The 14,934-nt window shown below is 40.6% G+C and overlaps 1 long non-coding RNA gene across 1 annotated transcript in view; it reads left to right on the forward strand.

The window, feature by feature from the left end:
• The window catches only part of LOC139074125 (uncharacterized), a 42,492-nt gene extending 29,333 nt beyond the window's left edge, over positions 1–13,159 (forward strand). Inside the window, exons 3-5 of the long non-coding RNA XR_011523583.1 lie at positions 2,322–2,496; positions 12,020–12,145; positions 12,242–13,159. This is a non-coding gene — a long non-coding RNA (uncharacterized lncRNA). The remainder of the gene's footprint in view (positions 1–2,321; positions 2,497–12,019; positions 12,146–12,241) is intronic.
• Positions 13,160–14,934: the final 1,775 nt, after the last annotated feature.

Raw genomic sequence — 14,934 nt, forward strand, 5'->3', positions numbered from 1 at the left:
ATCTTTAAAGGGAGGAGGCTTGCCCTTTTCCCCTCTTTCTTCTTCTTGTGTGTAGGAATGTGGACATGTTGACTGGAGCTCCAGCTGTTGTCTTGGACCAGGCGGTAACCTTGGGAATGAAAGCCATGTGTACTGGAGCAACAAGATAGAAGAAGCCTGGGTCCTAGACACCACAGAGCCCAGGGCTTCTGAATGTGAGAGAGGAATGAACTTTGGTTTTGTTTAAGCCACTGTTATTCGGAATTTTTCTGTGATTTTCAGCTATAACAGGAATATATGTGGTTCTATCAGCATATACAACATGAAATCTGACCCATACTGGAGAGCTTCTCTGAGGGAATGATGCTTGGATTGAGTTAACCAAGAATAGAGTAGGATGGAAAAGGTTTTCAAACAAAGGGAAAATCCCATGCAAAGGCCCTGAAGTAGAAAGGAGCTTGACATATTGAAAGGACAAGAAGGAAGGGCAGGGTGGCTGGGACAGAATAAGCAAGGAGGGAAGTAGCACAAAATGAGGTTGGAAAGATGACCACATAGGGAATCACAAGCCTGTTAAGGCTTTTGGTCTTTATCCCAAGGGTAATGGGGAGCCATTGAAGGGGTTTCAGTGAGGGATTATGGGATTAGACTTGCTATCCCTGAGGCTATTTTCATCCACCTGGAACACAGTTACCATCCCCCAACCCCAAAATATCCTTAAGGCTGGGACCACATATTGTTTACCTGTGGATAAATTTGTTTTTTGTTGTTGTTGTTGTTGTTGTGGTAAAATATATAGCACAAAATTTGCCATTTTAACTATTTCTAGGTGTGCAATTCAGTGGCTTTAATTACACCCGCAATGTTGTGCAACCGTTGCCACTATTTCCAATTTTTTGCGTGGATGAACTTTTGTGCTTACTAATCATTTAACAACTGTGTGTAGGATTGAACTGCATCATCGCAGCACTCATTGTGTGTGAATTCCTAGAAAGTGGGCTGTGGGCTGTGAGGAGGAGTTGACCAAGTCTGAGACAGGTGGGGCCCGCCTGAGGAATGTCACACCCAGGCCGGCAACCTGCCAGCTGTCACCAGACAGGTTATTTGGTGTGTCTTACTTAAGAGGAAATTTATCACTGGAACCTGGGTAGAGACCAGAAGTACTGATGTTTCCTCTCTTCCAGGATCTTAGGAAAACATTCTGACCTAGTTGATCTACCAGAGAACGCTGGAGACTTGGAGAACTGATTTTGTCTGTGTTTCTCAACCTGGGCAAACAGTCCTCTGGACATACACAGTGGTGTGCCCAGGACACATGAAGCCCCAGGCTAGACAGGGCATCTTCCTGGAGCATTCATTTGACTTGATGAGAAACAATTTGCATGCTTTTATTTTTATACAAATGTACATATATTATGAGACAGAAAGTAACTTACAATGAAGTTTAAGGGTAAAATATGAAGCTTTGAAGAAATTGTACTTGCTGCATGGGCCTTACTCTCAGATTTCCCCTGCTGATAGCGGCATTTTGATATAATTATAATGTAGCAATTATGACTCTCAAACCAAACAGCCCAGAGTCGGCTCTTACTCTGACATTTCTTTTTCTTTTCTTTTTTGAGAAAGATTAGCCCTGAGGTAACATCTGCTGCCAATCCTCCTCCTTTTTTTTGCTGAGGAAGACTGGCCCTGAGCTAACATCCATGCCCATCTTCCTCTACTTTATATGTGGGACACCTGCCACAGCATGGCTTGCCAAGCAGTGCCATGTCCGTACCCGGGATCTGAACTCGCGAACCCCAGGCCACCAAAGCAGAACGTGCGCACTTAACCACTGCGCCACTGAGCCGGCCCCTGACATTTCTTAGCGTGTCATCTTGGGCAAATCATGTCACCTAGCTGAGTCTCAGTTTCCTAATCTGTAAAACAAGAAACATGATTGTTCCTAACTCACAGTCAGTTATATGTTAAATGCTAATAAAATGCTAAGCACATACCAGGTATTTGCTAAGACTTATTGATATTGGTAGTAGCAGTAGTATCAGATGGAAATGTCTCAGACCTTTGGCTCTTTTTTCAAAAGTTTTAAACTTGTAGTACTAGCAGTATTATCTGCTGATTGTAAAATATTCAAACATTATGGAAGTAAATATAGGAAATCATGAAAGTTCCCTCTCACCCTAAATGCTGGTGATTAGACCAGAGGTAAACACAGATAACTATTAAGTACGTATCCTTCCTTCCAGACATTTTATAAAAATTCAGCAATCACTTATTGAGCACTGACCATACACTTTGTACCACTGTTACATTTTCAACCCTATTCTTCTCTTGTGCTTTAGGGCATTTTGGCTGTGGTGCTGATCATGGGCTTCTTCCAGAAATTTGTGACAGGTGGCATCTCTGAGAATGAATGGAAAAGACTGTGCTCCAGACCAAAGCTGTAAGCAGTAGCTACTCTGTCCACAACCTCCATCTGGGAAAAATCACTTAGACAAAGGATCTTTTATGGAGAAGGTAATCTGATGAGACTTCGAGAGACTGGGGAGCCTCAGGAAAAATGGCCTTGACATATTTCTTTTGTTCTGCTTGACTTCAGGCTTCCATCTTGATTTTGTGATTCCGTGCTTAATGTGTAAAAGGAGAATGGTTGATGGTTGAAAGCTGATTGAAATTGCTAGTTCTTTAGCTTCACTTCTCAGTGTTCCTCTCTTCCTCCCCCTCCCTTTCTACCCATTGAGAAGGCAAAGTGGAGAGGACCTCACGATTTTCTTCCGCATCACTTCCTCCAGGCAGCCTTCCGATGTCCCTCACCCAGTGTGAATCATGTGGCCTTCCACCTACTTGCATAGTATCCTTTAAACTTTGTTGTGGCTCCCATTGCACTGGATTGTGATGTTAATGTAGCTGTCTGTGTATTCTTCGCTAAATCATCTCTCCTTGAGGACAAAAAATGTGCCGGTTCCCTCATTATACTTAGGACCTAGTACACAGCACATGACACTTACCAAATAAAAATATATTGAATGGATGGTAGGAGTTGTCATTTGTGTACAAAGATGGCTATAATAATTTTTCCCATCTCTATATGCAAGTAACTTTGCAATGTGACTTTGAACCTCCCATCAAAGGGTGGGGATTATTCCTTCACTCCTTGAATCTGGGCTTGGCCAATGGGACATTAGCAAATGCGACTCAAGCAGAGGCTTGAAAGGAGCTTTCACAAAAGAGCTGACCCCCCTTTGGCTGTGGCTGTAACCCTGAGACTGAGATGAGAACTAGCCTGAGCTAGCTCAATAAAGAGGCCATATGCAGGAGGACTAAGGATGCCCAGCCAGCAGCCTGCCTATATCCAACTGGAATTGCCAGACATGTGAGTGAGGCCATCTTAGACCATCCAGCCCCAATTAAGACCCCAGATGACTACAGACAGATGAATGACTCCAGGCAAGACGGAACAAGCCAGGTAAGTGGTTTATAATGCAGCAATGGATAACTGACACGGATGCTACTTTATAAGTGACAATTCCTTCATGCAGTTTCTCTTCCTTCCTTTCCTTTGGTGGTCATCTCTTGTTTTTTTCCTGTCTAGACTTTATTCACCATCTTCTTGCAGCAGCAAATAGATATTTTCAATAGGAAAAATTCTTAGAAGTGAAAATTCTAGGGGCTGGCCCCGTGGCTGAGTGGTTATGTTTGCCCGCTCCGCTGCAGGCGGCCCAGTGTTTCGTTGGTTCGAATCCTGGGCGCAGACATGGTACTGCTCAACAAACCACGCTGAGGCAGCGTCCCACATGCCACAACTAGAAGGACCCACAACGAAGAATATACAACTATGTACCAGGGGGCTTTGGGGAGAAAAAGGGAAAAAATAAAATAAAAAAAAAGAAATGAAAATTCTGAATCAAAGAGTGATAGACATTATGATTTTCTTTTTAGCCTAAAATTTTGATAGTCTTCTTGGTGGTAATATTTTCACAGATGTATATATATCTCAAAACTTATAAAATTTTATACTTTAAATATATACATCTGGGGCCAGCCCAGTGGCACAGTGGTTGAATTTGCATGTTTTGCTTCTTGACAGCCTAGAGTTCACCAGTTTGGATCCGAGGTGCGGACACAGCTCCACTTGGCAAGCGATGCTGTGGTAGGGGTCCCACATATAAAGTAGAGGAAGATGGGCATAGATGTTGGCTCAGGGCCAGTCTTCCTCAGCAAAAAGAGGAGGATTGGCAGTAGTTAGCTCAGGGCTGATCTTCCTCAAAAAGAAAAAGAAAAAAGAAATATGTACATCTTATCATATATCAATTATACCTCAGTAAAACTGTTTAAAATTTGATACAGAAACTGACTATAAGCATGGATTTTACTAATTTGGGGCAGTGGTGTGCTGGTTTGTCCAGCTTGCAAGAGCTGGTGGTTAAATTTTGAGCAAGCCAGTTGTTAAATGCAGTTATCATTAAAAAGTAATGTATACACACAATTAAATTATTTATATTTTTATTGATGAATTATATTATTTAAAAAGTAGTGAGCATGCAAAATATTAAGCATAATACACAGTCTGGTTGAATCTGTGGATGTGAAACCCATGTATATGGAGGGCTGACTAAGGGATTTGAGCATCCACAGACTCTGGTATTTGCAGGGGGTCCTGGAACCAATCCCTCTCAGATTCTGAGGGATGACTGTATAAATAAAACTAATAATACATCATGATCAAATAGGAATGTAAAGATGATCTGACATCAGAAAACCTAGCAAGGTAATTCATTAATGAACTAAAGAAGGTAAAACATGGGATTTTCTAAATAAATGTGGAAAATAATTTGATAAACTTCAATACCCATTTATCACAAGAATTCTCAGAAAACAGAACAGACATAACTTTGATAATCCATCAGAATCCATTATGTACAAACATAATACTTAACAGAGAAACTTTAGATAACATTCCCTTTAAGATCAGGAATAAGACAAGGAAAGCTACTAATGCCATTGTCATTCAACATTTATGTCATGGGCAACAAAAGAGGGCAAACTTAAAAATTAGAAGTGTAAGATATAAGAGGCCAGCCCCACGGACGAGTGGTTAAGTTTGCACACTCTGCTTGGGCGGTCCAGGGTTCACCAGCTCAGATTCTGGGCATGGACCTAGCACCACTCATCAAGCCATGCTGAGGTGGCATCCCACACAGAGGAACTAGAAGGACCTACAACTAGAATATACAACTATGTATTGGGGGGCTTTGAGGGGAAGAAGGAAAAAAAAAAGAAGATTGGCAAGAGATGTTATCTCAGGGACAATCTTTTTTTTTTTTTTTTCTGTAAGATTTTATTTTTTCCTTTTTCTCCCCAAAGCCCCCCGGTACATAGTTGTATATTCTTTGTTGTGGGTCCCTCCAGCTGTGGCATGTGGGACGCTGCCCCAGCGTGGCCTGACGAGCAGTGTCATGTCCGCGCCCAGGACTCGAACCAACGAAACACTGGGCCGCCTGCAGCGGAGCGCGCGAACTTAACCGCTCGGCCACGGGGCCAGCCCCTCTCAGGGACAATCTTAAAAAAGAAAAGAAAAAGGAGTATAAGTATTAGAAGGTGTGGTAGACAGAATAGCCCCCAAAGATGTCCATGTCCTGATCCCCAGCATTTATGAATATATTACCACTCCTGGCAAAAGAGATTTTGCAGATGTGATTGAGGATTTTAAGATAGGAAATTATCCTGGATTATGTGGGTGGGTCAATGTAATTACAAGGATACTTATAAGTGAAAGAGGGAAAAAGGAGGGTCAGAGATGCGATGTGAGAAACATTCGACTCGCCATTGCTGATTTTGAAGACGGAAGGGGGCCACCAGCCAAGGAACGTGAAGAGTCTCTAGAAGGGGGAAAAGGCGAGAAAATGGATTCTCCCCTAAGGCCTCCAGAAAAGAACGTAGGCCTGCCAGCACTTCGATTTTAGCCTGGTGAGATTCATTTTGGGTTTCTGACCAATTGTAATAAGATAATAAATTTGCGTTGCTTTAAGCCACTAAATTTGTGGCAATTTGTTACAGCAGCACTAGGAATTTAATACAGAAGAGAAGAAACAAAACTATCGTTATTTATAGATGGTATTGTCATCTCTATATAAATCCCAAGAGAATCAACAAATTCTTAGAGATAAATAGACTTTAGCAATAAGGCCAGAGAGAAGATCAACATATGAAACTCAGTAATAATAAACAGATGAATAGATATGCAAAATGTGGTATATACATACAATGGAATATTATTTAGCCTTAAAAAGGAGTAAAATTCTGACACATGCTACAACATGGATGAAACTTGAAAACATTATGCAAAGTCAAATAAGCCACACACAAAAAGACAAACTTTGTATGATTTCACTTATATAAAGTACCTAGAATAGGCAAATTCATGGAGACAGAAAGTAGAATGGTGGCTACCAGAAGCTGGGGCTGGGGGCAGAAAGAGGAATAGGGAGTTGCTTGGGATGATGAAAAAAGTTCTAGAAATGGATAGTGGTGATGATTGTACAGCACTGTGGATGTATTTAATGCCACTGAACTGTACACTTAAAATGGTTAAAATGGTAAATTTTATGTTATGTATGTTTTACCACAATTTAAAAAATAGGAAAAAACTTCAATAATCAATGTCTGGTTAATCACGCCAATTGAATCTAAATGTTTGTTTGGTCCCTCCTGTTACTCTATTAAAAATCACAGTAAAGGACTAAATATCTGGTATGCCCACAGGTCCAAGAACAGTAGCAGAGAAAACATAAATGATGTCAACTCCATTTTGGAAGATGGAAACAAGATGGATTAGTGGGAACTGATTTAGGTTTCAGCTATCTCTTTTCTTCTAAGTCCTCCTGTCCTACTAAGGCCATAAGAAGGAAGAAGCAGCATATTCACTTTGAAGAATAGTTGTAGAAAGCCTCAGGAGTGGGAAACATTAAATACCTCTCAAGGTGGGAGTGGAAGTTAGTGCTAAATAGAGGAACATTAGCTGATAGTTTGTGTAAGAAGTAGCTCTCCGGGCTGGCCTGGTGGTGCAGCGGTTAAGTTGACACGTTCCGCTTCCGCGGCCCGGGGTTTGCCGGTTGGGATCCCGGGTGTGGACATGGCACTGCTTGGCACACCATGCTGTGTTAGGCGTCCCACATATAAAGTGGAGGAAGATGGGCACGGATGTTAGCTCAGGGCCAGGCTTCCTCAGAAAAAGAGGAGGATTGGTAGCAGATGTTAACTCAGGTCATGTCAGCAGATGTTCGACTGATATGTGTGGGTCAGTCAACCAAATGGCTGGGTCCCTCACCCACGTGAGGCTACCGGATGACAAGCCTTACCCATGCAGAGGTTCTAATTGCCTTTTCTCTACCTCATTCTTAGAAATAAATGGATAGCAAAGGATCACACATTTGATGAGCTCAGGTGAACTAGAGACAATGCAGAGAAGAGAACTAAAAACAAAACAAAACAAAACAAAACAACTATGATCAATATTCCCAGATTGCTCAGAGAGGCATCACACTTAGGAAATAAGAACAGGATATTTTTCAAAAGGAACATTCAGCAGGAAGTTCCTCTTTGAAATAAAAAATATGTAAACAGAAAAAGTTGGAAGATAAAGCTAAGGAAATCTCCTAAGACGTAGAATGAGAAAGAGAGAGGAGAGTAGAGAAAGGGTTGTTTGTTTAGAGGACCCAACAACTAAATAATAGTAGTTTCAGGAAATAAGAGAAAAATAGTTAGGAGGAAAGTATTAAAGCATAAGATAATTTCCCAGAATTAAAGGACGAGTTTTCAAATGGGAAGGACCTACCAATTGCCCAGCATGATTATTGAGGAAAGACCCACACCAAACCAATCTTCATGAAATTTCAGAACACTGAAGACAGAAATCTTAAGAGAAATAAGACAGGTCACACGTAAAAAGTCAGGAATCACAATGACACTGGATTTCTCATGAATATTGGTAGCTAGAAGACAATGGGGAAATGCCTTCAAAATTCTGAGGAAAAATTGATTTTCAGCCTAAAAGTCTAGTCAAACCATAATTCCACTGTGAAGAGATAATAAACACATATTTGAACATATGTGGTCTCAAAAAATATATCTCCTGGGCAAGTTAATTTCTCAGTAAGCTCCAGGAGATTATTTTCACCACAATAAGGATAACATGGGTCCATGAAATAGGGGCTCCAACAGAAATTAGAGACCAAGGGTGACCACGCGAGGAAGTCCAGAATAACAGTTCTTCAGCAGGTCTTTGGAGTCCCTGATCTATGTTGGAAAGGAGGAAGGAAAGCTTCAGAGGCTTTCAGATAGCTGTTTTTTATTATATTGAGAGCAGTTTTAGCGTTATTCTGTAGACATTGAGCATGTGATAGTACATAGAAAACCAAGAAACAAACAAAGCAAGGTCATTTTTAATGCCAGGGAAAACAGAAACTTGAAAAAAAGGACATACCATCATAGCATACTATATGGCTTAGCTGTGAATATCACATGGTTACAACAAGTTAAGCACTGAGTATCAATTTTTTAAAATTGTAGTAAAACTATACTGGGAGAATGAAGAAGGAAGAGCATGTGAGTGTGAATCTGTATGTCTGTGTCTGCTATAAAATGGAGCAAAATCCTATCTCTATAGTAAGGAGTCAATAGATAATATCTAAAATAGGAACATTTAAAAATGGGGATGTCTGGAGCCAGCCCTGTGGCCCAGTGGTTAAGTTTGCGCACTCCGCTGCAGGCAGCCCAGTGTTTCATTAGTTCGAATCCTGGGCGCGGACATGGCACCGCTCATCAAGCCATGCTGAGGCGGCATCCCACATGCCACAACTAGAAGGACCCACAGCGAAGAATATACAACTATGTACAGGGGGCTTAGGGGAGAAAAAGGAAAAAAAAAAAAAAAGAGAAATGGTGATGTCTTGTTTAGAGATATGGAGGCAAATACCAGAAAAAAGAGCTAAGAGGGGGCAGGTGGTGGCTTCTGAGGAGTAGGGCCTGAGGTCGGGGAGGGATAGAACAAGAGAGTATTGAACTTTATTATAAACCTTATAGGTCTATTTTATTTTAAAATTTATGTACTTATATTACTTTAAAAATCAGATCTCTCAAAATTTATCTATGAATCAAAGGCAATTCCAACAAAAACGCCATCAGTATATTTTGAGAAATTGGACAAACTTATTCTTAGTAGAATAACTAAATTAATTTTGGAAACAAGGAGAAAGAGGGGACTAGCTCAATCAGATTTTATGATATAATATGAAGCCATAGTCATAAAAACAGAACGATGATGCTATAGGAATAGATACATAAACCACAGGAACAGAAAAGAGAGCTCAGAAACAGACCCACACATCTATGGGAATTTGATAAAAGATGATGATGACACCACAGTTAATATGGGAAGGATGAATTATTCAGTAGATGACGTCAGAAGAACTGTCTCACTATTTGGAGAAAAATAAAGAATGATTCCTGTTACCTACTGGACACTAATGTGCACTCCAGAGGAATTAAATATCTGTATGCGAAAGCTAAGAGAATGCAAAAAAGACAGAAACCCACTACAAAAATGGGCAAAAGCTATCAATAGGTAATTCACAGAAGGAGAAACACAAATGACTCTTAAGAATGAGGAGATGTTCAAACTCACTGATACTCAATGAAATTCAAATTAAAACAATGAAATGCCATTTTATACCTACAAGGGGCAAAAATTAGAGAGTTAGAAAATAGCAATTGATGGTGAGAATTAGAGAAATAAAAATCCTTTTGTGTCGTGCAAACTGGTACAGATGTTCTGGAAAGAAATCTGGCAGAACTGAGGACATCAAGGATGTAAACACCCAACAACCAGCAATCTCAGATTGGAGTATGTACTCCAGAGAATTCTCAGATCCATAAGGGGTCATGTACAAGGATTACACTGCAGCTTTGCTGTGGACATGAGGAATTGGGAGCATCCGAGGTGTCCATCACTAGTGAAATATTTGGGTGCATCCTGTGTAATTCTTCTCAGCAGTAGGACCTGTGAGCCAGCTGTATACGCAGCAGCATGAGTAGGTTATAAAAACAGAAGGTTGAATAAAGAAATGAAAGAAACAGAAAAGGATCCTTAGATCAATACTATTTATGTAAATTTAAAACATACGCACAAAACAGAAGTATGTATTTTACAAGAATACATACATATCCAAGGGTACATTTCAAAAGTATAACAGTGTGTGTTTATGTGGGAGAGGAAAGAGAACGGAGACCTAGAACAAGGGAGGCAGGGGGCCGGCCTGTGGCTGAGTGGTTAAGTTTGTGTGTTCCGCTTCGGCAGCCCACGATTTTGCCAGTTTGGATCCTGGGCATGGACTTAGTACCGCTCATCAAGCCATGCTGAGATGGCGTCCCACATAGCACAACCAGAGGCACTCACAGCTAGAATATACAACTATGTACTGGGGGGCTTTGAAGAGAAGAAGAAGAAGAAAAGAATAAGAGAGGGGTTAAAATAAGTGAAGGGCCTTACACAGACCACGTGCACTATGAACTGAGGAATCTGATGGACTCAACTCTGAGCATGCAAGTCACTCCCAGCCCCTAATTTTTTTTTCAGCAAAAATCTCAATGGAATTCTTAAGGATTTTGTGACATAATTCTAAAGTTTTTCTGGAAGAATAAAAAATGAAGAAAAGATCAGAAAACTTCAAAAAAGAAGAGCGTCTAGGGATGACTTGGCCTACCAGATAATAGAATGCATAAGTGAGGCCGCAGTCACTGGAACTGTATGTTACTGGCACAGGAATAGACAGAGGAATCAATAGAACAAAAAAGACAGGGCAGAAATAGACCCGAGAACGTAGCAAGAGCTATTAGATGGTAGGAGTGGCATTTCAATCAGTGAGGGAAATGCTGGATTTTACAACAAATGATATTGGGGAAAATTGACAAATGGTTTTGGGAGAAGTTTGAAAATATATACAGCAATAATTAAGACCTCTGGAAGTAGACGAACTCGGAGTTCGAATGTCAGTTTTGCTCCTGATTAGCTGTGTAATTGCAAGCAAGATACTTAACCTCCCTAAGCCTCATTTCTCCCCTATTTAAAAAGAAGGTAATAAAAGAGACTACTTCATATGATTGTGAGGATTAAAAGAGATAATGGGTGTTAAAAAGTAAAAACATGGTGCCTATTACACAAAATATGCCTCATAAATGTTGGCTGGTATTATTTCTACCCTATACCACATGCAAAGTAATGTACAAAATGAAACCATAAACGTTCCAGAAAGAAAATAAATGCATATTATTATAATCTTGGGGAGCAGAAGGACTTTCTAAATATGATCCTAAGGGTAGAAAACATGAAGGAAAACATAAAAGTTCTGACTACAAAAAGGAAAAAACAGGGGCTGGCCCCGTGGCCGAGTGGTTAAGTTCGTGCGCTCCGCGGCAGGCGGCCCAGTGTTTCGTCAGTTCGAATCCTGGGCGCGGACATGGCACTGCTCATCAAACCACGCTGAGGCAGCGTCCCACATGCCACAACTACAAGGACCCACAACGAAGAATATACAACTGTGTACTGGGGGGCTTTGGGGAGAAAAAGGAGAAAAAATAAAATAAAATCTTTAAAAAAAAAAAAAAAAAAAAAAAAAGGAAAAAACAAAAAACTTCCTTATGCCAAATCCCACCACATACAAAGCTAAACTACAAATAGCAAACTGGGGAAAATATTTACAATATATGTAATAGACAAACAGTTAATAGTCTCTTACTAATCAACAAGGAAAAGATGGATACAGCAATAAAAAATGCACCGAGAACATTAACAAATAAACAAACAAGCAAAAAAGAGATTACAAATACATAAACAGGAAAATGTTCAACCTCCCTAATAAAGAATGCGAGTTAAAATGGAATCCCATTTTTCACATATCAAATTAGCACAATAGATTTTTATGATAATATTCACTTTTACTAAGCACATTTTTGAATGCTTGTCTCATTTACCTCCTATTTTCAGATAATCTACTTCCATTGGCAGCCCTTGATGAGCAAGCCACCAGGTGGAACCAGTAAAACGTGAAGGACTGAAGCCGATTGGTCAAGAGATGGACGCCTTATTCGAAGGGAGTCAATCCACCAACAGGTCCGCTATTTGTGGGTTTTGTGGCCAAGTTGGGAAAGATGAGCTTGACCTAACATATTCTCCTCTCAAGAAATAACACACCTTGTCCAATCCAAGGTAGCCAATTGAATGGAAACGCTGTGAAGTATCACGGCTGGGGCAGGATGTTTGCCGGCATGTGCAAGACTGAGTCAAGAAGAAATAAGACCCGGAGGAAGACAGTTGCAAGGGAGCTAGAAGAAAGCTGAGCAGTTGCACCTTCAGCAGCAGAAAAACCATCAGAGAGACAGAGAGGGTCGCTGGTCCCAAGATGACCGGCTCCTGTCCTCTCTGAGGCTCCTGGTTCGTTTTTGCTTTCCTCAGATTTTTTGATCTTTATGTTAAACCTTCGTTTTACTTGTGCTATTTCCAGCATGTTTCTTTTTCCTGCAATCAAAAGAACTCTGACTAGAACACAGCGTTGGTGACACAGAGGCAAAATGGTTGCTTTCATACGTGTGGAGGCCAGTGTCAGACACCTTAAAAAAGCAGATTCAGCAATTCTACATCTTGTTCTTGATGCTCAGGATAAAATCGCAGAACTGGATGGGACATATCACTTCATTGAGTGTTCACCACGTGTACTGATGCTTTACACATCAAATCATTTTATCCTCACAACAAACGGAGATTAGAAAATTCCTATGCTTGTTCTATAGATGAAGAAATTGACGCACCAAGAAGCATGGCAGAGACAGGGTTGCTCATCCAACATTCTACCTGCTCCCCCACACTTCCCAGCCCCTTACCCTTGGGCAAGGCCAGAGGCGCTGGCAGAGTAAAGCCTGTGTGTGATTCTCCAGCTCTTCTCTTCCCCTGCATGGTGCCCAGAAAGGCAGTGCCCACACAGGGCGGTGGACAGGGTAGCACAGCCTCTATCAACCTGGTACCTCGAGTGTCTCCCAGAGCAGAGCCTCCGCTTCCTCCACCAGCCCACTTTGCATATTGGATATGCACTGTAAATAAGAAATAAATCTTTGTTTGTTGTGCTACCAAGATTTCAGTGTTTGTTTTGTTGTTTTGTTTTAACTGTAGCACAACCTGGCTACTCTAACATATCCAAGAGGGTCTGGGTAACTTACCCAAGGGGACACAGCTAGTACATGGCAGAGCCAGGATTCGAACCCAGGTCCACCTGTGTTCTTTTTAAAAAATTGTGGTAAAATATACTTAACATAAAATTTACCATTTATAAGTGTATAATTTAGTGGCGTTAAGAACCTCCACAGTGTTGTGTAACCATCCCCACTTTCTATTTCCAAAACTTTTTCATTATTCCGAACAGAAACTCTGTATCCATTAAACAATAACTCCCCATTCCTCTCTCCTTCGACCCCTGGTGATCACCATTCTACTTTCTGTCTCTGTAAATTTGCCTAATCTAGGTACCTCATATAACTGAAATCATACAATATTTGTCCTTTTGTGTGTGGCTTATTTCACTTAGCATAATATTTTCAAGACTCAGATATTTTGTAGCATGTGTCAGAATTTCATTCCATTTTATGGTTGAATGATCTTGCATTGTATATATATATATACACACCACATTTTGTTTATCCATTCATCTTTTGATGGATATTTGGGTTGTTTCCACCTTTTGGCTATTGTGAATAATGCTGCTATGTCTGTTTGGGTCCCTGAGTTCACTTCTTTGGGGTATACACCTAGGGGTGGAATTTCTGGATCATATACTAATTCTATGATTAATTTTCTAGGGAACTGCCAACCTCTGCTTTTTTTTCTCCTTTCCTTTTCTAATAAAGTCAAGTTTATTAAGGAATAATTTACACACAGTAAAATTCACTTTTCAGTGTACAGTTCTGTGAGTTTTGTCCAACACATGTGGTCACATAACTACCACCACAATCAAGATATACAACAGTTCCATCACCCCAAAAAGTCCCCTTGTGCTCCTTTGTGGTCCCTCCCAAACCATTACCCCAGCCCCTGGCAGCCATTGATCTGATTTGTCCCTACAGTTTTTTCCAGAATGTCATACAAATGGAATCATTGGAGCCTGGCTTCTTTTACTCAGCACTATCTATTCGAGATTCACCCATGTCAGTGTATCAATAACTTGTTCCTTTTTATTGCTGAATAGTATTTCATTGTATGGCTGTGCCACATGTATTTATCACTTCCCCAGTTGAGGGACATTTGGTTTGTTTTCAGTTTTTGGCAATTGTGAATAATGCTGCCACAGGCATTTGCGTACAGGTCCTTTTGCAGACATGTTTTTATTTCTCTGAGTCAATACCTAGGAGTGGGATTTCTGAGTGATATGGTAAATGCATGTTCAACTACTTTAAACTGCCTACCTGTTTTCCAAAGAAGCTGTAACTTTTGTTGTTGTTGTTGTTTTGGTGAGGAAGATTGCCCCTGAGCTAACATCTGTGCCAGTACTCCTCTATTTTGTATGTAGGATGCCGCCACAGCATGGCTTGATGAGTGGTGTGTACGTCTGCACCCAGGATCCGAACCTGCGGACCCTGGGCCACTGAAGTGGACTGCACAAACTTAACCACTACCCACCAGACAAGTCCTGAAGCTATACCATGTTTGTTTTTCCACCAGCATGCATGAGAGTTCTAGTTCTGTATCCTCTATAACACTTGGTTTGCCAATTTGTTTATTTTTATTTTAGCCATTCTAATAGGTGTGTGGTGTGGTATCTTAATATGGTTTTAAATTTTTATATCTCTAATGGCTAATGATATTGAACTTTTTTCACGTGCTTACTTGCCATCTTTTTCTCTTACCCGATGAAG

This window comes from Equus przewalskii, chromosome 10 (genome assembly GCF_037783145.1).
Source record: "Equus przewalskii isolate Varuska chromosome 10, EquPr2, whole genome shotgun sequence".
NCBI lineage: Eukaryota > Metazoa > Chordata > Mammalia > Perissodactyla > Equidae > Equus > Equus przewalskii.